The sequence below is a fragment of the Schistocerca cancellata genome, chromosome 2, assembly GCF_023864275.1.
Source record: "Schistocerca cancellata isolate TAMUIC-IGC-003103 chromosome 2, iqSchCanc2.1, whole genome shotgun sequence".
In the NCBI taxonomy this organism is placed as follows: Eukaryota; Metazoa; Arthropoda; class Insecta; order Orthoptera; family Acrididae; genus Schistocerca; species Schistocerca cancellata.
Window position 1 is genome coordinate 1120701411 of NC_064627.1, and position 26255 is coordinate 1120727665.

A 26255-nucleotide genomic window follows, 5' to 3' on the forward strand; every position below is an offset into this window, starting at 1 on the left:
CTCCGAAGTTTTCTTTTGGTTCCTTTACTGCTTGCTCAATATACAGATTGAATAACATCGGGGAGACGCTACAACCCTGTCTCACTCCCTTGCCAACCACTGCTTCACTTCCATGTGCCTCGACTCTTCTAACTGCCATCTGGTTTCTGTACAAATTGTAAACAGCCTTTCGCTCCCTGTGTTTTTACCCCTGCCACCTTCAGAATTTGGAAGAGAGTATTCCAGTCAACATTGTCAAAAGCTTTGTCTAAGTCTACAAATGCTTGAGATGTACCTAACTCACCTATTACTACTAAAAGCGGAATCGTTGATCATTTTAATTGTATAGCGTTTCACATCTCATAGCCGATGATGGTATTACTAATAGATCTGTAGCAAAATGTGAAATATACATTTATGCTTGATCTCATTCAAGGATTCTAATCGTCTGTTTCAACAGTCTCACAGTGATGTACAGACGATAATGATAGAAAGCCAGCGCTCTTTAATGACGGGTTGTCGTGAAATGTAGAGCTCGGGATTCAGTACAAAAGGTTTCTAGCGCCCCCTTATAATTGGTGCGTGATATAACTATTCTGCTTACGGAGGTATGAAAACATTTCTCCATCCCACTGTATAATAACAAGCGAAATATGTACAATGTTTTATAAATGCTCTTCCTATCCAATGAACTACTAGCTACGTAAATAAAGATTTGAATAACAACGTCTGAATACGTAATGTTTTCGTAGTAAATAAATATCTCTCTAGTATTATGCGACCTACTCCTATTTTGTCTTGGTATCCAGCTGTCACTGGTGTGGAGTTCAGTGCCATAACAGCAGTTACTTTCTTTTTCTACGAACGTAAATCGTTCGCTGCATACGGTGTTTCCCCTAGTGGTTTTTGCGTGAGTCAGCCACACTGACTGACAAAGCAGCCCTACCAGCAAACGAACCTGTCGACAACACAATGGGCTGGAAGACGAAAAGTATCTCTCCGGGAAATTCACAGCTTCGTGACGTCAGTGGCTCCAGGTAACTTCCGTCGGGACGACGAGCACGAGTCTTACAGGCTACCAGCGTGCGAAAGACCCACACGTAACGGTGCAGCACTGAGCTACAACGAACAAGCATTAGTTGAGGTTAGTCGAAGACGAGAGGCATTTCTGGTGTAACCTTCTGCGGCTCACGCGAGCGTATGTCGCGCACCAGGACCCACGGCGTCCCAGGCGATTCAGCGGCAGCGGCGTTGCAATTCCGCGAGGCGGCGTCCGCGCTTTCCGCACTGTGGGAGAGGGGGGGGGGGGAGTGGTCTGTTAGCGCGCGGGACTGTGGAGGGGGGGATGAGGGGGGAGGCGCCGTGCCACAGAAACTGCGATTAAAGTCTCGGTCACGCGCCGGCCGGCGGAGCGCGTGCAGCACGCCTCACGGTTTAGTCGCCCACGGAAGCTTCGACGTTGCGCAGGTGTCAGCCCTGGGAGCGGAACGACTCACCACTTCCCCACGAAAGCCTCAGCCATCGCAGCAAGACAGGTATCCTCTCGTCTGATTTATCAAGCCTATGAAGCCATATATCCTCCATCGTGCGAGTAGTACTAAAAGTAAAGGAAAGAGTAGAAACAACGAAAAATTGGCACGATACGTTTCGACATCATTCTGACATCATCAGCTATCTATTTCTTATCTCATATGTGGCACATACATTCGTATGCCTTTCACATTTTCTTACAGGTCACCTACAGAACACGTTTAAGCAGCCTGTTCAGATTTACTCTTTCTCCCACAAACTTCCTTCAGTTCAATTTTCTTTCTTACCTATATTTCAACATCCACATTCATAACTACATTCTTTTACTCACCCTATTTACTTCTTAATTTTCCCACTACATTTTATTGTTTTCCATTTCTTTTTTATAAAAGCTTCCTGTTCGTAAGCTAAGTTATTTTTCAGTGTTCCATAGTTCTTCTTATGATGTGCTAAAAATTAAAATTTTCCCCATTATATGTATTGCTTTCGAATCTGGACACCTTTCCAGGGTTTTCCAACTGACATTCCAACAGAGCAGTGGAAAAATATTGGAGATTTGGCCAGGGGCTTTGTGTTGGTCCCAACTGTGGCTTCCCCTGCCATACAGCTTCCTGCCCCTCCCCCATCACCTGTTTCTGTAAGATGGCTCCCTACACAACAATGGTGCAGCATTTTGGGGGGAGAAAAGTGCGGTCCAAAAGCATTGTCTGAACACCAAGCAGAGCAGTACCATGAAATGACATCAAGACTGCAGTGACCCATCATTCTGGCATCATCAGCTATCTATTTCTTATCTCATATGTGGCACATACATTCGTATGCCTTTCACCTTTTCTTACAGGTCACCTATAGAACACGTTTAAGCAGCCTGTTCAGATTTACCCTTTCTCCCACAAACTTCCTTCAGTTCAATTTTTTTTCTTACCTCTATTTCAACATCCACATTCATAACTACATTCTTTTACACACCCTACTTACTTCTTAATTTTCTCACTACATTTTATTCTGTCTTCCATTTCTTTTTTATAAAAGTTTCCTGTTCGTAAGCTAAGTTATTTTTCAGTGTTCCATAGTTCTTCTTATGATGTGCTAATAATTAAAATTTTCCCCATTATATGTATTGCTTTCGGATCACTTTACATTTAAATGTTTCCGATGTGCTTTCGTAGCCTACATCTCGTCTCAATCTTTCTTTTTTCCTGTGAGTTCATGACTTCCTTTCACCCACACTGACACTGATGTTTACGGTGCATTTCGGTCGAATAACTGTCTTGTTATCTTCAGTGGCTAGAGAGTGTTGTTGTTGTAAACATGTCTTTTGTTCTATCTGCTTCCACACGAATGTATTTCTGCCTGGACACACCCCGTTAGCCGGCCGGTGTGGCCGAGCGGCTCTAGGCGCTTCAGTCTGGAACCGCGCGACCGCTACGGTCGCCGGTTCGAATCCTGCCTCGGGCATGGATGTGTGTGATGTCTTTAGGTAGTTCTAAGTTCTAGAGGCTGATGACCTCAGATGTTAAGTCCCATAGTGCTCCGAGCCATTTGAGCCACACCTCGTTATTTCGCTTCATAATCACAGACAATAGGCTTTCTATATCACATAAAATTTTTTTGTCCTTAGAGAGCACATTATTTTAAGTATATTGAAAAAATAACAGGTTCTGCAATCTAACAAATCACAATACGTTAATGCAACGTGTTTCAACGATTTATACCTCACCGTCTGGCACATACCATCTACATTTCCTGTTTCCCATTAGTCGGCAAAGATAAGCATAACTATCTCAAGATGTAGTATTCGCGGTGTAAATAATATGTAAAATGTGAAGACACAATATACGTTCTGAGATTTAAAGGCGTACATCTAGCTGTGGCGTAGTGTTCTACCAACAAAACGAACCAATCACGCCTCACATAAGGATTCAAAGTTTCGATTTTACCACTTCAAATTCTTCAAATTCCACTGTCGCACTTTCGCGATGCTGCTAGGCTGTTGTCACCGAGAAATTAAATACAACGCAGAGTTCAGCTTAATCACAGGATTACGACTGCAGCTGATGTGGAATATCTTTCGTTACTGAAATAGTAAACTTTGAGCTTATTGTGGCAGCTTGATAGAGTGTCACCAAAGTTTGTTGTGGTTGAGCACTTCATGTGCGAGTCCAACACTCATTTCACAATGTCATATATAATCAATACAATACTTCTCGATTTTTGCTTGGGTTAACGTCTGCGTTGGCGTTATTATATTTACATTTCTGCCGACCTACGGAATACATGGCACTCAAAACATCAGAACACTACTACACTGTGGTCAGATCTAAAAATGTTAAACATTTGTGCATGACGATGAGGTGTTGAGCATGGAAACGCTTAGTAGGAAACACTGCATCAAATGTTGACTATTTACAACGTACACCGCCATACTCATATGTGCACATGTAAACCTTGCAAAACTGTGTGCATACCCATCCTTAAGTAAGGCAGCCGTTTCCTTATTCGTTTGGCCACTTTAATTTGCCCATTTGGTGTGATAATACTACGACCACTGTAACACCCCAATCCCTCTGTAAATTACTGTCGCGCTGGTGTGAAGTGTTACACACATAAGGCAGTATACACGTGACTGCTATGGGCAGCATGCTACGGGAATTTAATGAGCAAAGGTGGCGATTGGAATACAAAAGTCTATACCCTTATTATACGTAGAACGATAACATGCCTCATAAAATCTTCGTGTATGTTTCGCACATCATTCATTTCTGTTTCCTCTAATATTTTCTGGTGTGGTGTAGATATCACTGGACACCAATACAGTGCAACCGATGTTAAGCAGGTTGACGTATACATCACCAATTGAAAATTACTCTGATTTCCATGTTGCATCGCCAACTACGTCATTAAAAATTACACGTTTTGATATCTCGTCTTTTTGTTTACCTCCCTACTACTGTTGTTTACATACTCGTAACAATGCTGTAGCCATACCGAACTCTCATGACTAGTTGTTTAAACTTACAGAATATACGTACAAACTTACAGAATATACGCACCAGTTTTATCTGTTAAAGACGTGCGTTTTCGATATAAAAACACCCATACATCATCCATGGGCTCTCCCAACGTACACTGTTAATATTATTTCCCGACATGTGCTGTAATCGCCAAATTGACAGACGAGAATTACAACCAGCTGCCCCTCTTTGTTCACGCACTTATTTCGACACCGACTTAACAGAAACACTAAAAAATCCTGTTTTGCTCATGTGAAATACTCAGGAAGTACGCCGGCAGCATCCCTTTTGACATCAGGTTGGTTTATTCTTGTTTCCTTCACTCAAGACGTTAATGAGACTGAGATCAGCAAGGTCTTGAAGTTTTTTTCATTACTCAAGTATGGTACCCGAGAATACGTTAGTAAACAATTGTTCAATCACTACGTTCCATCGATCTCTGTGAGTCACCGAATGACTGGCTGACTCTTCCTCTACCTCTCTGTCACTCTCTGACTACTATACAACTTCAGATAACGTAGAGAGAAATATTCCAGATTTACGAGTTTCCAACCGAGAGTATTTTATTATTTTTCTCACGATATTTCGAAATCTTCCTTAGATGGCACTTTGTGACGATTCACTCAAAGTTTGAAATTGACAGTTGTTACCTCCAATGCTGAGGCTACCTTGTCACTAGGCCATACCAGTAATATCCCTCAGGTTGTGCTTACATATAACTAGACATTGTATCCTGTCTAATAGAGGTAGACTCTGCGGAGCTTGAAATGTGTGGACTGAAACAAGTGGCAAGTTGAAACTTCGTGAGTGTCCTTGAGGAGTGCAAGGACAGCGGAACTCGGCTTGGAAGAGGCGGGGATCCGGGTCTGATACGGCAACCTGAGGAAGACAGCCAAGGAAACAGTTGACATCGCCGAGAAGTGTGATAACATCCCATCGGCTGCAAGCTCGGCAACCTGGAGGTTATCAGTATGACAAGAAAACGTGTATTATCACATCATCTCTACAGAATTAGTATTACGTCCTGGTGAGCTACCGTACTGTTAAAGGTTTTCTGGACTTTTATGAATATAATGGTGTCTTATATGAGGAAACAGCCATCGTTGCATCCCTCTATAGTTCCCTTCAACTTCTTATTGCCTGAGCATGGTAGTCTTTGGAGGCGCCGTGGCGTTGATTCACAGATAATCTGTATTGGATCTTAATATCTTTTCAACAATGCCTGTATCAGCTGGAGTGCTGAAACAGTGTCGCTGATCGGGAATTCTTGCTTACGTGTTAGCTCTATCAGGAAATGAGAGCTTCTTTTATTCATACTGATACTGAAGAAAAATTAGCAATGCAAGCTCATTAAAAGAGAGGGGGGGGGCAGGGGGGGCAGGGGGGGGGCAGGGGGGGGGAGACCAGAGAAGGGAGAAAAGTGGAAAGGCTGATAGGTATAATGTTTGAATTCAACTGGTATTTTGTACACTGAGTAATGAAGTAACTTCTGTATCTTGATATGTCTAGATGTAACTGGGAAAGATATTGGCTCCAGTCACAATTAATGTTCGTATTTGCTACTCTTTCTCTATGAACAATATCTATGGCATATGGAAGTGGGAAAGATGATTACAACGAACGAAAAAATTGCGAATTATCGGCAGCCACATGCAGCCTTACTGCTTTCACTCGGCGTGAAAGACAGTCACGAGGTTAACACCGGCAACGAAATGGCACCTCTTTACTGCGTGGTCCACTGACCATTCCCTTTGTCACATTACAACAGAAATAAAGACGGTAGTAGAGCTATGGCGGATTCAGGGGAAGTACAGATAGGACAATCGTGAACAGATTTTTGTTGTTGTATCTGTAACTTGTTTTCTTTAAAGTCTGTTACTTCTAGTAACCAGTAGATGACTGTCATCTCGACTGCTAGTGATACGAGGCCGTTGGGATCCAGCACGGCGTTCCGTATTACCCTCCTGAACCCACCGATTCCATATTCTGCTATCAGTCATTGGATCTCGACCAACGGAGCAGCAGTGTCGCGATACGATAAACCGCAATCGCGATAGGCTACATTCCGACCTTTATCAAAGTCGGAAACGTGATGATACGCATTTCTCCTCCTTACACGAGGCATCACAACAACGTTTCACCAGGCAACGGCGGTCATCTGCTGTTTGTGTATGAGAAATCGGTTGGAAACTTTCCTCATGTCAGCACGCTGTAGGTGCAGCCACCGGCGCCAACCTTGTGTAATGCTCTGTAAAGCTAATCATTTGCATATCACAGCATCTTCTTCCTGTCGGTTAAATTTCGTGTCTGTAGCACGTTATCTTCGTGGTGTAGCAATTTTAATGACCAGTAGTGTATTTTCATTGGGAGAATGCAGTGGGGAAGCCAATGGGAGTTCTAGAGATATCCTCTCCTGGAAATGCAGAAGTAGTGGCAGACATAAGTAATAGGGAGCAGGAGCGTAAGATCTGTGCCCTTCAGGTGCAGTCGAAAAATGCAAATATGGAACTAAATAGAATGAGGAGGGTGAAGGGCGCTGGGGAATGGGAACTGGCAGTTGGTAAGAAGGCAGCTGGGAGGAGGAGATATTTAGACACTTGTGCTTTGCTACCACCAACAGATTTGACGAACTGTCAGAGTTTAGTATAGAGGAACTTCTTGTAGCTGTAGATGTAGGAAACATGCAGCAGACCTCAGCAGATAAGGACCCTAAGACAGTTGCAGTTTCGCATAGAAAGAAGAAAGTTATGCGATTAGGTAGTTCACATTGCAGAGGTTTAGACCAGCAGTTACAGGAAGTGTTGGAGAGTGAGTAACAGGTCGGCATCACTGTGAAGCCCAGTGCAAGGTTGGCTCAGGTGAATGTTAACTTAGGGGAGTTATATAGGAATTTTACGAAAGAGGATAAGGTAGCGATTGTGGGTGTAACTGAGAATAGTCTTTACAGGGACGGCGAGTATGATGTAGGTGGTGACCTGGAAAAGATAGATACTCATACTGATGTCACAAACGCACACTTCGTGCAGTTGTTTCAGCGTCTCCTGCGAAGCTTCTGTAAATTTGGAAGGTAGGAGACGAGATACTGGCAGAAGTAAGGCTGTGAGGACGGGGCAAGAGTCGTGCTTGGGTAGCTCAGTTGGCAGAGCACTTGCCCGCGAAAGGCAAAGGTCCCGAGTTCGAGTCTCGGTCCGGGACACAATTTTAATCTGCCAGGAAGTTTCATATCAGCGCACACTCCGCTGCAGAGTGGAAATCTCATTCTGGAAACATCCCCAAGGCTGTGGCTAAGCCATGTCTCTGCAATATCCTTTCTTTCAGGAGTGCTAGTTCTGCTTGGTTCGCAGGAGAGCTTCTGTAAAGTTTGGAAGGTAGGAGACGAGATACTGGCAGACGTAAGGCTGTGAGGACGGGGCGTGAGTCGTGCTGGGGTTGCTCAGTTGGCAGAGCACCTGCCCGCGAAAGGCAAAGGTCCCGAGTTCGAGTCTCGGTCCGGCACACAGTTTTAATCTGCCAGGAAGTTTCAAAACTATTTATCGTCCATGTTTCACGTCCATACGTGGCTACACTCCATACAAATACTTTCAGACACGACTTCCTGACACTTAAATCTATGCTCGATGTTAACAAATTTCTCTTCTTCAGAAACGCTTTCCTTGCCATTGCCAGTCTACATTTTATATCCTCTCTACTCCGACGATCATCAGTTATTTTGCTCCCCAAATAGCAAAACTCCTTTACTACTTTAAGTGTCTCATTTTCTAATCTAATTCCCTCAGCATCAACCGAGTTAAGTCGACTACATTCCATTATCCTTGTTTTGCTTTTGTTGATGTTCTTCTTAAATCCTCCTTTCAAGACACTGTCCATTCCGTTCAACTGCTCTTCCAAGTCCTTTGTTGTCTCTGACAGAATTACAATGTCATCGGCGAACCTCAACGTTTTTATTTCTTCTCCATGGATTTTAATACCTACTCCGAATTTTTCTTTTGTTTCCTTTACTGCTTGCTCAATATACACATTAAATAACATCGGGGAGAGGCTACAACCCTGTCTCACTCCCTTCGCAACCACTGCTTCCCTTTCATGCCCCTCGAGTCTTATAACTGCCATCTGGTTTCTGTACAAATTGTAAATAGCCTTTCGCTCCCTGTATTTTACCCCTGCCACCTTTAGAATTTGAAAGAGAGTATTCTAGTCAACATTGTCAAAAGCTTTCTCTAAGTCTACAAATGCTAGAAACGTAGGTTTGCCTTTCCTTAATCTTTCTTCTAAGGTAAGTCGTACGGACAGTATTGCCTCACGTGTTCCAACATTTCTACGGAATCCAAACTGATCTTCCATGAGGTCGGCTTCTGCCAGTTTTTCCATTCGTCTGTAAATTTTTGCAGCCGTGACTTATTAAACTGATAGTTCGGTGATTTTCACATCTGTCAACACCTGCTTTCTTTGGGATTGGAATTATTATATTCTTCTTGAAGTCTGAGGGTATTTCGCCTGTCTCGTACATCTTGCTCACCAGATGGTAGAGTTTTGTCAGGACTGGCTCTCCCAAGGCCGTCAGTAGTTCTAATGGAATGTTGTCTACTCCCGGGGCCTTGTTTCGACTCAGGTCTTTCAGTGCTCTGTCAAACTCTTCACACAGTATTATATCTACCCATTTCATCTTCATCTACATCCTCTTCCATTTCCATAATATTTTCCTCAAGTACATCGCCCTTGTATAGGCGCTCTATATACTCCTTCCATCTTTCTGCTTTCCCCTCTTTGCTCAGAACTGGGTTCCCATCTGAGCTCTTGATATACATACAAGTGGCTCTCTTTCCTCCAAAGGTTTCTCTAATTTTCCTGTAGGCTTTATCTATCTTACCCTTAGTGAGACAAGCCTCCACATCCTTAGATTTGTCCTCTAGCCATGCCTGCTTAGCCATTTTGCACTTCCTGTCGATCTCATTTTTGAGACGTTTGTATTCCTTTTTGCCTGCTTCATTTACTGCATTTTTATATTTTCTCCTTTCATCAATTAAATTCAATATTTCTTCTGTTACCCAAGGATTTCTACTAGCCCTCGTCTTTTTACCTACTTGATCCTCTGCTGCCTTTACTACTTCATCCCTCAGAGCTACCCATTCGTCTTCTACTGTATTTCTTTCCCCCATTCCTGTCAATTGTTCCCTTATGCTCTGCCTGAAACTCTGTACAACCTCTGGTTCTGTCAGTTTATCCAGGTACCATCTCCTTAATTTCCCACCTTTTTGCAATTTCTTCAGTTTTAATCTACAGTTCATAACCAATAGATTGTGGTCAGAGTCCACATCTGCCCCTGGAAATGTCCTACAATTTAAAACCTGGTTACTAAATCTCTGTCTTACCATTATATAATCTATCTGATACCTTTTAGTATCTCCAGGATTCTTCCATGTATACAACCTTCTTTTATGATTCTTGAAACAAGTGTTAGCTATGATTAAGTTATGCTCTGTGCAAAATTCGAACAGACGGCTTCCTCTTTCATTTCTTAGCCCCAATCCATATTCACCTACTATGTTTCCTTCTCTCCCTTTTCCTACTGTCGAATTCCAGTCACCCATGAGTATTAAATTTTCGTCTCCCTTCACTACCTGAATAATTTCTTTTCGTCTCCCTTCACTACCTGAATAATTTCTTTTATCTCTTCAATTACTTCGTCATCTGCAGAGCTAGTTGGCATATAAACTTGTACTACTGTAGTAGGCATGGGCTTGGTGTCTATCTTGGCCACAATAATACGTTCACTATGCTGTTTGTAGTAGATTACCGGCACTCCTATTTTTTTATTCATTATTAACCCTACTCCTGCATTACCCCTATTTGATTTTGTATTTATAGCCCTGTATTCACCTGACCAGAAGTCTTGTTCCTCCTGCCACCAAACTTCACTAATTCCCACTATATCTAACTTTAACCTATCCATTTCCCTTTTAAGTTTTCTAACCTACCTGCCCGATTAAGCGATCTGACATTCCACGCTCCGATCCGCAGAATGCAGTTTTCTTTCTCCTGATAATGACGTCCTCTAGAGTAGTACCCGCCCGGAGATCCGAATGGGGGACTACCTTACCTCCGGAATATTTTACCCAAGAGGACGCCATCATCATTTAACCATACAGTAAAGCTGCATGCCCTCGGGAAAAATTACGGCTGTAGTTTCCCCTTGCTTTCAGCAGTTCGCAGTACCACAACAGCAAGGCCGTTTCGGTTAATGTTACAAGGCCAGATCAGTCAATCATCCAGACTGTTGCCCCTGCTACTACTGAAAAGGCTGCTGCCCCTCTTCAGGAACCACACGTTTGTCTGGCCTCTCAACAGATACGCCTCCGTAGTGGTTGCACCTACGGTACGGCTATCTGTATCGTTGAGGCACGCAAGCCTCCCCACCATCGGCAAGGTCCATGGTTCATGGGGGGAGAAATATTTTAACAATTGAAAATCCTATATTCTCTCTTCTCTGTGAGGTACCGAATACACTAAGCAAAGGATTTTCGAACGATAGGCATCTTTTTTATTTAACTAAGGCGTTTGATTCTGTTGATCACGAAATATTTCTACAGAAGTTCGACCATTATGGAATATGTGGAGTAGCTCACAACTGGTTCACCTCTCAGTTTAAGAACACGCAACAAAACGTCATTCGCCACATTACTGAGAATGGCTGTGATGTGGGTTCCGGGTGGGACAGAGTTAAATGGGCAGTGCCCCAGGGATCGGTGCTTGGGCTACTCCTGTTCTTTATTTATATATACACAACAAAAAAAGTTTTGTATCACCCCAGTTCCCTGAACTCCTGAAGACAGACATTGACTGTGGATATTGAGTCACAGACACAGTCCTTTTGATGTTCAGAGATGCACTAAACCCGCGCAAAGATGTAAACAACCATGCATGAGCAACGCCTATTAGACGGACGGGACCCGACAGCCGATCACTTCCAGTCATTCCACCAGGATGGACATACACGACTCGTGTTGTCTGTCGTTCAGTCATGCCTAGACGGTCAACACCGCGGTTGGATTGCGTCCGCATTGTTACTCAATGCCAGGAAGGGATCTCAGCAGGAGAAGTGTCCAGACGTATCGGAGTGAACCAAAGTGATGTTGTTCGGACATCGAGGAGACACAGGGAGACAGAAACTGTCGATGACATGCCTCGCTGAGGCCGCCCAAGGGCTGCTACTGCAGTGGATGACCTCTACCTACGGATTATGGCTCGGAGGAACACTGACAGCAACGCCACCATGTTGAGTAACGCATTTTGTGCACACACAGGACGTCGTGTTACGACTCAAACTGTCCGCAACAGGCTGCATGCTGCGCAACTTCACTCCCGACGTCCATGGTGAAGTCCAACTTTGCAAATACGACACCATCCAGGTACAGATGGGCCCAACAACATGCCGAATGGATCGCTCAGGACTGGTATCACGTTCTCTTCGCTGATGAGTGTCGTATATGCCTTCGACCTGACAATCATTGGAGACCTATTTGGAGGCAACCCAGTCGGGTTGAATGCCTTAGACACACTGTCCAGTCCGGCCGAAGCTGCCAAGCGATTCTAGGCGCTACAGTCTGGGCTCATGGCAACATCTCAGTCACAAGCGGCGTTGAGCAGTTTCATTAGCTATACTGAGAGGATCTCAAAATGTTCAAATGTATGTGAAATCTTATGGGACTTAACTGCTAAGGTCATCAGTCCCTAAGCCTACACACCACTTAACTTAAATTATCCTAAGGACAAACACACACACCCATGCGCGAGGGAGGACTCGAACCTCCGCCAGGATCAGACGCACAGTCCATGACTGCAGCGCCCTAGACCGCTCGGCTAATCCCGCGTGGCGAGAGGATCTCTCTGTATCTCTGTCTCTATCTGCTTCTCTCTCTCTGTCTCTTTCTCTCTTTCTGTCTGTCTGTCTCTCTCTCTACAATACAGTTAAGTATCACTATACTTTTGTGTGCACCGTCATGTCGTAGAATTCACAGTTGCAATGGCCACGGGACAGAAAAGGCGAGTACTACTGAGACGCATGCATGCATTGAGTGAGTGGATCATGATCTTCAAAAGTGGAAACCGAAATCAGGAGGATGTTTCGAGTTGATAAAATACGCTCAGTTCTTGGATTACACATTTGGACTCAGATAAGCAGATTGCAGCGAACTTCATCAGCTCTTGCTGAAAGCTTCTTCCTCACTTGTGACAGTTCTCGAGGCCTGTGCCTCCATATGTGTGCAAATATTAGCAGTATGTTCTTTTTACTAATGCCTGTTTGATGGACTGGATGTATGCAAACACACTTGATTCACACTAAATGCCGGCCGCGGTGGCCGTGCGGTTCTAGGCGCTCCAGTCCGGAGCCGCGCTGCTGCTACGGTCGCAGGTTCGAATCCTGCCTCGGGCATGGATGTGTGTGATGTCCTTAGGTTAGTTAGGTCTAAGTAGTTCTAAGTTCTAGGGGACTGATGACCACAGCAGTTGAGTCCCATAGTGCTCAGAGCTATTTCACACTAAGTACATTACAGCATTAAATTGTAACAGTTCTCCGAGGTCAGGCACATTTCTGGATTGTCGTTATGGCCAATCACGGGAAATAAGCGAATACGATGAGACAAACGTCTTACGACTATAATCTACGAAAACATATTTTTTTAAATTTACTTTAAGACCTGTATGGCACGTTTTCTGGTACAGTGCTTGCCGGAAGGCTGGTGCTATCAGAACAACGTGTATTAGCTCTACATCACAATTTCCTTCCCTCCACACTATCAGTAACACGCACCATCATGTCAATAACACGACCAAAAGTTAGGCTTGTTTGAAGTACCGCTAAAGAAAACTTCAGTCTCACATTTAACAGTTTCTCCAAAACTAATGTAGTTTTGTAATACTGCGCCTTACTCAGGGAAATGTCAAGTGCAACGAGAATAGGGAAAGCCGCAAAATGAGCGTGAAATGAAGGATGTGGTTGCGAGGTTTTTGTATCTGAATAGCAAGAAAAACGGCGAAAACGACAGACAATTACCACAGTTAAACGTGCTTCTCCTGAACGACCGCCAAAAAGTTTGAGAACGGTGAACCTAACAGTGCTGAAATTAAACAAACTCCATTTGCAGTGTCTACCTCTAAAACGGTACTATCAGTTGAATGGGCTTACATGGAGTTTCAAATTTACTTTGGATTGTATAAGGAAAAGATAAGTCTTTGTGTTCTCACGAAAGATACAGTTCTGTCTTTTCGGTAATGGAGAAGTATCAAGGAAAGTTTGATGAAGTCGTTCCTCTTTTAGGTTGTCTTTAGAATCGTCACATAAAACAGTAATTGCAGTCCCTTATATCACTAATGGATGGACATTTTTCAGAACTCTCTCCCGGTTTCTCGATAACGCAGATTTCGCGAAAACACCAACTTTGGTTCTGTTGATATTACATGCACTCACGAACGTCGTCTAATTATAGCAGTCCCAGGAGTCTACACTTGTTCACGTATTCGTGCTTACTATACATGACCCGGTGTATTAAATCTTACTTCGTTTCCAGGTTCCTGTTTATTCATTGCCGCATATTTTCTGTTTCTTTGTTTTACTTTTGTGCCTTTTCGCTGTATTCTTTATCTTTTTTTGTATCGTTATTTGTTTGTGCGCACAGTGGTCATGTTGGTACATTTTAATTGTACACTGCACAGGCGAGCCTGTTTGGGTCATGCTAGAAGTAGCATTGAACAACTGAGAACACGAGTGCCACACTTAATTTTTCAAGGAATCTGTAGCCACGAATTTCTTCCACTTACGTCCTACGTTGTTTTCAAACTCTTCACGTGACGTTTATGGATTTCTTCCTTGATTGTAAACCCCCACGAAAGTTGTTTGACAAAATTAGCTGCGGAACGTAACCTACTGCTCATGTACGACAGTATTTCTTCATCTGAAAGGAAACAAGAAAATGTCACAGGCTGTCAGGTCAAGTAACTATTGTGAATGAGACACCAATTGCATTTCTGTTTGCCGAGTGCCAACTTTTCTCGCTACTGGGCGAGTTTGCGCCTCGTATACGTGCTAAAGGAAGCTTCAGAATCGGCGACGAAATGACGTAAGCAAACCATTGTGCCATATTTCATTCAATAGATCCATTACGCTGGGCAGTCACAAGAAGACTGGTCTCGAAGAAAAAGACTACGTCTTCTCATTCTCTTTCGCGTTGTTTGACGGGCGTTAATGAGGAATCTCTAAAGCACACTTTTGCTTCGAGCTCAGGCACCCACTTCTCCTTACATCGGATGTTTCCATACAGTCTCCTCCGGTAAATTTTTTCGAAATAAGTCGTCAATACTCCACCCATCTAGGTTTTTAAAGATTTTTCTGCTTTTGCAGCACGCAACGGAAAACACTGCTTTGTGAGACATGGACAGTTGCCGGCCGGGGTGGCCGAGCGGTTCTAGGCGCTAAATCTGGAAACGTGCGACCGCTACGGTCGCCGGTTCGAATCCTACCTCGGGCATGAATGTGAGTGATGTCCTTAGGTTAGTTAGGTTTAAGTAGTTCTAAATTCTAGGGGACTGATGACCTCAGAAGTGAAGTCCCATAGTGCTCATAGCCATTTGAACCATTTGAGCATGGACAGTTCTTTGAGCTGTAATCGATTTTAGCGTCATATGTACATCTGCATAAATACTCCGCAAAGAACTGTAAAGAGCGTGGCACAGAGTACTTAACACGGTACTATACATTAGGGTGTCTTGCTGCTCCAAACGTGTATGTATCGCGGGAAGTATGATTACTTCAGTGTCTCTGTGCGTTGTCTAATTTTGGTTTCTACGGGAACTACACCGTAACGGGGGGGGGGGGGGGCTTAAGAATCCTTCACTTAATACTGGTTCTTGAAATTATGGGACTAGACTTACACGGATTAATTTGCATGAACCTTCAAATGGCAATCAATTCAGGATTTTCAACGTTTCCATGACGCTCGCCCTTGAGTCAGAGAAACCTGTGAAAATTCATGTCACCCTTCTTTGCGTAAGTGATTTATAATCAGTCTTTATACTGACTGTATTTTCCCAGTATCCTACCAATGAAACAAAGTTTCAACACTGTTAAATCTTTTCAAGAACTGACTGAATATTTCAGTCTTTTCAAACAGTATTTCATTATAGATGACTGCATCATCTGCGAAAATTCTGAGGTTACAGTTGTCATTAATACAAAACACGAACAGCAACGGTTCCCACACACTTCCCTGGGGCACACGAGTTATTTCCTAATGCAAAATCGTGCTACGTCATCCCTACTATCCTCATCCCAGTTACCAATTCGCTTGATACACCATACGAGCATAGCTGTGGGAGTGAGACAAATGCTCTCCAGAAATCAACATTTTCTCATGGTACGTTATGTGGGTGCTTCGCAATGTTTTATTTTGTCAGTAATCCTGTTTTATTGTAACGTTACTGTTACAGAGCGAGAACTACACACGAGACAATCTATGAAATCTTTTTTATACTGTAGCTCGAAAAAAATCATACTCCTAAAAACAAGTTTCACCGAAAAGTAGAACTCTTATAGGCTATATTAAAACATCTATAATCGTACAAAATTAGGATATCAAAATTACAGCGGGAAATAATGTTCTTCGAATGTGAAAGGAGTCATTATCCAAAACTCGGAATTATATTCGTGTATTTCAGCTCCAGCAGCCATTATACGTAAAGAATTGTTTGTCATTTGTTAGATCCAAAACCAAAGCATATTTCAATTAATTTGTAGCTATGCCATCAAGAATCAGTTCTAAGGTTTTTGTGCTTCACCGAGAAAACATATTTGGAATACATTAGAAAAAATTACTGCATGAGATAGCGGATGTCAGTTCTTCATAAACATAAATAATTACAAAAATAATCTGACACAAAGAATAATCCGAAACTCCTCGAATACGAAAGAGCTCATAAAATCACACATCACACACATCACACACATTCATGAACGAGGCAGGATTCGAACCTGTGACCGTAGCAGCAGCGCGGTTCCGGACTGAAGAGATTAGAACCGCTCGGCCACAGTGGCCGGTTTGGGATAGTGGCGCACACACGTGTCCTATCTATCCACCCTCTTTGACGTTTTATTCGAGCACAATCTACCTCGTTGCTTTCAAACTCTTTCTGCCATTAAAATAGCACATCAAATGTGCAGTGGTCCATGAGAGAAGTAGTGCGCCGGCTGCTGTGGTCGAGCTGTTCTAGGCCCTTCGGTCTGGAACCGCGCTGCTGCTACGGTCGTAGGTTCGAATCCTGCCTCGGGCATGGATGTGTGTGGTGTCCTTAGGTTATTTAGGTTTAGGTAGTTCTAAGTCCAAGGGGACTGATGATCTCAGATGTTAAGTCCCATAGTGTTTAGAGTCATTTGAACCATTTCGAAGTAGTTCAAGGGATTGTGAGTATATCAGAGAAAGTCATCGGTTATCTGTGTCTGTACACACACTGGCTAAAATGCGACACATCTGCACTAGTGAAGAATCCGAGGTCATCAGTCCCTAAGCTTACACACTAGTTAACCTAAATTATCCTAAGGACAAACACACACACCCATGCCCGAGGGAGGACTCGAACCTCCACCGGGATCAGCCGCACAGTCCGTGACTGCAGCGCCGTAGACCGCTCGGCTAATCCCGCGCGGCGATATGGTGTATATTAACTGCTTTCGGTTATGGCCGTGCTCCTCGTACTGTAACGATACTGTAGGCGCTTTCCAATACGTCGAATTCGTGATCAGTAGGTGGTTACCAGAGATTTGTACGCACAGCTTGAAACAGGTATTCTTCTGAGTTCTCGTTTTTCTTCTGAACTTGTAGTTCAACATGCTGCACTGAAACAGCAACACAATGCTGAAATGCTTAGCGTAGTCCTATTACCAGCACACGGCGATGTGGAAGATAATGCTTCGAGCTGAAAGTGTTAAAAATGCCTTTGTCTTTTGTAGTAATGCTGTACATACGTATTGTGTACTAAACCGGGGACCTAGAAACGAAGGAGAGGCTTCGTCCTCCACGTAGCCCTCACTGGTTCGCAACCCCACAACAGGCTACAGCAGTCCACCCACCCCACCGCCGCCCCACACCGAACCCAGGTTTATCGTGCAGTTCGACCCCCAGTGGAACCACCCTCCGCCCCCCTCCTTATCCCCCCTAGGAACATCTCACAGCAGACGACTGTAACCCCAAATGTTTGTGTGGTAGCGTAATGATGGTGTACGCATATGTAGAGACAGTGTTTGCGCAGCAGTCGCCGACATGGTGTAACTGAGGCGGAATAAAGGAAACCAGCCCCCATTCGCCGGGGCAGACGGAAAACCGCCTTAAAAACCATCGACAGACTTGCCGGCACACCGGACCTCGCCAGTAATCCGCCGGGCAGAATCGTGCCGGGGACCGGCACGCCTTTCCGCTCGGGAAGCAGGGCGTTAGACCGCGCGGCTTGCCGGGCGGGCTTGTACATATGTACTAGTCGACCATAATATTATTGCACCTGAAAGTGAGAGCGATTCGGTCAGCTTGAGTCAACCTGTAATCGGAGTTGATGGTTTATGCGCAACTGATCTGAAAGCGTTGACAGTGCGACGCGCTTTTCTTGGGCACGCTGCACTTGTTTACTGCAATGTCACCGCGTGATTCCGGGGACGACTAAATCCAATAATATTCCATATACAAACTCCAGGGATCGATTGATGAGAGGATACGGAACAAAGAAGGTCTAATAAACTTATGTCCGAAAATACATCGTTCCCTTGCTAGAGACCATTTATCCAATCGTACACTACTTGCCATTAAAATTGCTGCACCAAGAAGAAATGCAGATGATAAACGGGTATTCATTGGACAAATATATTATACTAGAACTAACATGTAATTACATTTTCACGCAATTTGGGTGCATAGATCCTGAGAAATCAGTACCCAGAACAACCACCTCTGGCCGTAATGACGGCCTTGATACGCCTGGGCATTGAGTCAAACAGAGCTTGGATGCCGTGTACAGATACAGCTGCCCATGCAGCTTCAAAATAGCCGATTTCAGAAATAACAGATTTACAGTTTTTTATTGCTGTTGCTTACAGTAATAAACGAGACTTTGAACAAAGATTGAAAAATTGTAATGAAGGTGAAGGATTAGGAGCACGATATATATATATGTTTGAGAGTGGGTAAAAATATATATCATTGTCTCCAGAATAGATTGTGAAGGCGAAGGAGACCGCTGAGACCATAGCGAGAGCGAAAGGTCGCAAGTTGATGACTTCCCTGCATCATCACTTTTGGATGATATCAGTTCGGTCAAGCTGCTGATACTGGCGCATGGCCACAATGGGCTACATCGTGAAAGTGCGCAAAGGTCTGTATCACTTGAAAGCGTACAGAACTTAAAAAAATTTGACCTACACTGTCCCTGATCCTATCACTGGAATCTGTGTAAGAAATCTACATACTTATCTTGCCTAAAATGAATCTACATTAAATTCGAAAACACGTGACCGTAAGATCCCACCGAAATCATTCACAAATGCGCTATAATTTTTCAGAATTTACGTGACCAGTCCGTTCTGTATGCATCACTGATCCTAGTGGACAAGTACTCCGGTACATGCTTCAGCTAAAACGATCTAACACAGGTCCTATGACCAAATGGTGGCAGGACCCAACGATCATAGTTCACACAAAGAAATCTCACTAAAATCTGAGTTAAATACTCGGATAATTTGACTGCTATCATTTGCTGATTAACAGAGGGTAGATAGTAGCTGGAATAACAATCACAGGACCACCTAAGCTAAAAAAAGAAGTTACAGCAGCACGAACAAAGCTGAGTTTACAACTAAACCTCCATCGCGGAATATACCTCGAAATTTATCAAATGAACTGACCTGCACTTCATCGCTGACCAGTTCTGTTTAATTATTTGGGAAAATTTAACCTGCTTCCGAATAACTGACGCTTTGTTCTAAAACACACAGCGGAGCTTGCCTAAAGCGTGCGATACTCACCGTGTCACCGACCGCAGTCTCGTTCGATCAAGTTTCTGCAGTGCAGTGATTAAGAGCAATTAGTTGCTCGCAACAAATTGTGGTATAATTTGCACATAGGCGCCATGAAAGCAGGATGTACTGTCCCCCTTCAACCGCTTTCTCCAATAAAGCGGTTCATATGCAAGGGGTGGATACAAATATGACAACACCAAAAATACAACACATTAACATGTCTAACACAGTGAAGGAATCTCGTTGGCATTAAAAGAGGTTTCAGTGATCACGGACTGTGTAGATACCGCCGTGTGAGTGGCTCGAAGACTTCTTGATAATAGAATCCAGTGTGTTGTTCACGACGGGCGGCAGGAGTGGCCGTGCGGTTCTAGGCGCTACAGTCTGGAGCCGCGAGACCGCTACGGTCGCAGGTTCGAATCCTGCCTCGGGCATGGATGTGTGTGATGTCCTTCAGTTAGTTAGGTTTAAGTAGTTCTAAGTTCTAGGGGACTGATGACCTCAGAAGTTGAGTCCCATAGTGCTCAGAGCCATTTGAACCATTTTTTTTAAGTAACGATGCGAAAGGTCTAGAGTGATCACGCGTCATTGTCTCCAAAGTAGACCACAAAGGCTCAATAATATAGGGATCTAGTTAGGACTGTGGTGACCAGGGAAGATGCGACAGTTCATCCTCATCTTCACAAAACCAGTCCTGGACGAAACAAGCTGTGTGCACAGAGAACCTCCACTCTTGGAACACAGCATCGTTATTGGGGAACAAACATTGTATCTGTTGGGTCCTGCGCACTTGTCGCTTATAAGGTGCATAAAGGATGCTGCGTTCTCGGAACGCTATACAACAATTCAAGCAAATATCATTAATAGTCTTGTTTCGATAAAGCAGACTGCCAATACATAACTTTAAATTGTAAGTAAGCTGTTTAGGTTTTTATGCTGGTAACGCCACGTAGCGCTCAATATGAGATGGCGGCGTTTTGAGAGCGGATGATCTGGACGTGTGTCCATCAGAGACAGTAAATTTGTAAGACTGGATGTCGTGAACTGATATATATACACTCCTGGAAATGGAAAAAAGAACACATTGACACCGGTGTGTCAGACCCACCATACTTGCTCCGGACACTGCGAGAGGGCTGTACAAGCAATGATCACACGCACGGCACAATGGACACACCAGGAACCGCGGTGTTGGCCGTCGAATGGCGCTAGCTGCGCAGCATTTGTGCACCGCCGCCGTCAGTGTCAGCCAGTTTGCCGTGGCATACGGAGCTCCATCGCAGTCTTTAACACTGGTAGCATGCCGCGACAGCGTGGACGTGAACCGTATGTGCAGTTGACGGACAATGAGCGAGGGCGTATAGTGGGCATGCGGGAGGCCGGGTGGACGTACCGCCGAATTGCTCAACACGTGGGGCGTGAGGTCTCCACAGTACATCGATGTTGTCGCCAGTGGTCGGCGGAAGGTGCACGTGCCCATCGACCTGGGACCGGACCGCAGCGACGCACGGATGCACGCCACGACCGTAGGCTCCTACGCAGTGCCGTAGGGGACCGCACCGCCACTTCCCAGCAAATTAGGGACACTGTTGCTCCTGGGGTATCGGCGAGGACCATTCGCAACCGTCTCCATGAAGCTGGGCTACGGTCCCGCACACCGTTAGGCCGTCTTCCGCTCACGCCCCAACATCGTGCAGCCCGCCTCCAGTGGTGTCGCGACAGGCGTGAATGGAGGGACGAATGGAGACGTGTCGTCTTCAGCGATGAGAGTCGCTTCTGCCTTGGTGCCAATGATGGTCGTATGCGTGTTTGGCGCCGTGCAGGTGAGCGCCACAATCAGGACTGCATACGACCGAGGCACACAGGGCCAACACCCGGCATCATGGTGTGGGGAGCGATCTCCTACACTGGCCGTACACCACTGGTGATCGTCGAGGGGACACTGAATAGTGCACGGTACATCCAAACCGTCATCGAACCCATCGTTCTACCATTCCTAGACCGGCAAGGGAACTTGCTGTTCCAACAGGACAATGCACGTACGCATGTATCCCGTGCCACCCAACGTGCTCTAGAAGGTGTAAGTCAACTACCCTGGCCAGCAAGATCTCCGGATCTGTCCCCCATTGAGCATGTTTGGGACTGGATGAAGCGTCGTCTCGCGCGGTCTGCACGTCCAGCACGAACGCTGGTCCAACTGAGGCGCCAGGTGGAAGTGGCAAGGCAAGCCGTTCCACAGGACTACATCCAGCATCTCTACGATCGTCTCCATGGGAGAATAGCAGCCTGCATTGCTGCGAAAGGTGGTTATACACTGTACTAGTGCCGACATTGTGCATGCTCTGTTGCCTGTGTCTATGTGCCTGTGGTTCTGTCAGTGTGATCATGTGATGTATCTGACCCCAGGAATGTGTCAATAAAGTTTCCCCTTCCTGGGACAATGAATTCACGGTGTTCTTATTTCAATTTCCAGGAGTGTATATATATATATATAATGACTTTTGAACACTATTAAGGTAAATACATTGTTTGTTCTCTATCAAAATCTTTCATTTGCTAAGTATGCCTATCAGTTGTTAGTGCCTTCAGTAGTTAGAAGCTTTTATTTAGCTGGCAGTATTGGCGCTCGCTGTATTGCAGTAGTTCGAGTAATGAAGATTTTTGTGAGGTAAGTGATTCATGAAAGGTATAGGTTATTGTTAGTCAGGACCATTCTTTTGTATGGATTATTGAAAGTCACATCGCGTTGCGCTAAAAATATTGTGTGTCAGTTTAAGCACAGTCATTTATAATTTTTCTAAGGGGACGCTTCAGATTTTCAACGGTGCAGCAAGCGACGAGCGACATGCAAATAAGTCAGAGTCCTTTGCTATACAGGGTGTAAATTTGGAGTTGACAGATCAAAATAATTCGAAAAATAAGCTTCACACGAAAAAATGTATAGAATCCAAAGCTGATTATTTTCGAGTGTGACATCTGCTGGTGCCCCCTGGGGGTGGGGTGAGAGGCAACTTTAAAATTTCAAATGGAAACACCCATTATTTATTGCAGAGTCAGATTCTACATAAAAAACTACGTACATTTTGTCTTGAGTATTTGTTTTCACTCTTCGTAGTTGGCGCTGTAATTCAAGGAAATCCATGTTATTTTGCGTGGAAAATGGTTACGGACAAATAAAAAATACGTATTTACTTCGTCAATTTTGATTTGCTAAAACTAAAAGTCTCCCTCTCTCCCCATAGAGTGGGGTATGAGAGAGAGGAATTAAGAGTTTTACAAATATTGACCCACATATTAATTTTTTTATTTATCCGTAACCATGAGAACATGGATTTTCTTGAATTACAGCGCCAAGCACCAAGAATGAAAATTAAAGCTTAAGACAAAATGTATGTAGTTTTCTTTATGTAGAATCTGATTCTGCAATAAAGAAAGTGAAGTTCCCATTTGAAATTTTAAAGTTGCCTCCCACCGCACCCCCAGGGGGCTAGGGTGGCGGGCTAATTCCAGCACCAGCAAATATCCCCCTCGAAAATAATGAGCATTGGATTCTACACATTTTTTCGTGTGAAGCTTATTTTTCTAGTTATTCTGGTTTGTCAACTTAAAATTTACACCCTGCATACAATGTACATGCAAGCAACGGATACGGATCACACGTCACTGCTGTAGCAGTGCCGGTTTACTACTATGCGAATACTGTCCGCCCGAGGCTCGCAGGAGCGGCGCTAGTATTCTCTTCGGCTAGAGGGCGCTCCTGTGGTGGCGCGGTCCCAGTTACCGGGCTATTGGCTGACGTCGTCTCACCGCCTTCTCTGCTCTTGCGGACTTTGTCTCCGTGCCGGCGCTTGTCGATACGCCGAAACAGTATCATGATACGCATCTGATCATCCAGAACGGTCACACAATACTAAGCAGTAATGCGACCTAGCAGAACAACCATGCGGTGCATGGAATACTACACTACTGGTCATTAAAATTGCTACACCAAGAAGAAATGCAGATGATACACGGGTATTCATTGGACAAATATATTATACTAGAACTGACATGTGATTACATTTTCACGCAATTTGGGTGCATAGATCCTGAGAAATCAGTACCCAGAAAAACCACCTCTGGCCGTAATGACGGCCTTGATACGCCTGGGCATTGAGTCAAACAGAGCTTGGATGCCGTGTACAGGTACAGCTGCCCATGCGGCTTCGACACGATACCACAGTTCATCAAGAGTAGTGACTGGCGTATTGTGACGAGCCAGTTGCTCGGCCACCATTGACCAGACGTTTTCAATTGGTGAGAGATCTGGAGAATGTGCTGGCCAGGGCAGCAGTCGAACATTTTCTGTATCCGGAAAGGCCCGTACAGGACCTGCAACATGCGGTCGTGCATTATCCTGCTGAAATGTAGGGTTTCGCAGGGATCGAATGAAGGGTAGAGCCACGGGTCGTAACACATCTGAAATGTAACGTCCACTGTTCAAAGTGCCGTCAATGCGAGCAAGAGGTGACAGAGACGTGTAACCAATGGAACCCCATACCATCACGCCGGGTGATACGCCATTATGGCGATGACGAATACACGCTTACAGTGTGCGTTCACCGCGATGTCTTCAAACACGGATGCGACCATCATGATGCTGTAAACAGAACCTGGATACATCCGAAAAAATGACGTTCTGCCATTCGTGCACCCAGGTTCGTCGTTGAGTACACAATCGCAGGCGCTCCTGTCTGTGATGCAGCGTCAATGGTAACCGCAGACATGGCCTCCGAGCTGATGGTCCATGCTACTGCAAACGTTGTCGACCTGTTCGTGCAGTTGGTTGTCTTGCAAACGTCCCCATCTGTTGACTCAGGGATCGAGACGTGACTGCACGATCCGTTACAGCCATACGGATAAGATGCCTGTCATCTCGACTGCTAGTGATACGAGGCCGTTGGGGTCAAGCATGGCGTTCCGTATTACCCTCCTGAACCCACCGATTCAATATTCTGCTGACAGTCATTGTATCTCGACCAACGCGAGCAGCAATGTCGCGATACGGTAAACCGCAATCGCGATAGGCTACAATCTGACCTTTATCAAAGTCGGAAACGTGATGGTTCGCATTTCTCCTCTTTACACGAGGCATCACAACAACGTTCCACCAGGCAACGCTGGTCAACTGCTGTTTGTGTATGAGAAATCGGTTGGAAAGTTTCCTCATGTCAGCACGTTTTAGGTGTCGCCACCGGCGCCAACCTTGTGTGAATGCTCTGAAAAGCTAATCATTTGCATATCACAGCATCTTCTCCTTTTCGGTTAAATTTCGCGTCTGTAGCGCGTCATCTTCGTGGTGCAGCAATTTTAGTGGCCAGTAGTGTAGAATATGGCTGTCGATGTCATTACCCAACCACCGCCATGTTTCACTCATGGGACGTAAACTTGGCAAAAAAATTAGGAACAGTATGAGATAAAACTCATCCGAGCAAATGACTTTCTTCCAATGCTCCATTGCCCAGGTTTTATGGCTTCGGCACATTTTCCTGTTCCGGGCATTCGCATCCCTTGCAAGTGGTTTTAGAATTCCACGTCGTCCCGCAATTCCCTGCTTACGGAGCTCCCTTTGTCTCGATTTGATGTTGGCAGTGTTCGCGAGCGCGATGCTCAGTTCTGCAGTGACTTATGCAGCTATCGTCCTCTTACTTTTAGTCATAATCCTCTTCAACTATCGGCTTTCAAGACCACTCAATATACAATTTAGTCCACGTTGTGACTTAGTGAATGACGTTTTTCTGCTTTCACTGTATGCGACATAAATCTACGATTTATCTCTTGAAACAAACCCTGTATGTGCAGACGCTGTTAGTACCTAGAATCACTGCATCATTTGTAAACACATTACTGGATGCTTCACTAGACGCCAGAGTTGAAGCTCTGCCAACCCTCGGGCGGATATGTTAGCATCATTCGTGTTATACACTGAAGAGCCAAAGAAATTGGTACACCTGCCTAATATCGCCTAGGGCCACTGCGAGAACGCAGAAGTGACGCAACACGACGTGGCATGGACTCGACTGATGTCTGAAGTAGTGCTGGAAGGAACTGACACCACGAATCCTGCAGGACTGTCCATAAAACAGTAAGAATACTAGGGGTTCGAGATCTCTTCTGAACAGCGCGGGCATCCCAGATATTCTCAATAACGCTCATGTCTGGACTGTCTGGTGGCCAGCGGAAGTGTTTAAACTGAGAAGAGTCTTCGTGGCGCCACAATGTAGCAATTATGGACGTGTGGATTATCGCTTGTTCTGCTGGAATTGCACAAGTCCGTCGAAATACACAATCGAAATGAATGGATGAAGGTGATCAGACAGTATGCTAACGTACATGTCACCTGTCAGGGTCGTATCTAGATGTATGAGGAGTCCCATATCACTCCAAATGCACACGCCCCACGCCAATACTGAGCCTACACCAGCTTGAACAGTCCCCTGCTGACATGCAGGGTCCATGGAATCATGAGGTTGTCTTCATACCCGTACTCGTCCATCCGCTCGATACAATTTGAAACGAGACTCGTCCAGTCAGGCAACATCTTTCCAGTCATCAACTGTCCAATGTCAGCACTGACGGGCCAAGGCGAGGCGTAAAGCTTTGTGTCGTGCAGTCATCAAGGGTACACGAGTGGGCCTTCGGCT

General features: G+C 44.8%; 1 protein-coding gene across 1 annotated transcript in view; it reads left to right on the forward strand.

The window, feature by feature from the left end:
* The first annotated feature begins 1382 nt into the window (after positions 1 to 1382).
* Positions 1383 to 26255, forward strand: part of LOC126150116 (leukocyte elastase inhibitor-like) — a 160056-nt gene continuing 135183 nt past the window's right edge. Inside the window, exon 1 of the mRNA XM_049915854.1 lies at positions 1383 to 1514. The gene's annotated coding sequence lies outside the window, so the exon portion shown is untranslated. The remainder of the gene's footprint in view (positions 1515 to 26255) is intronic.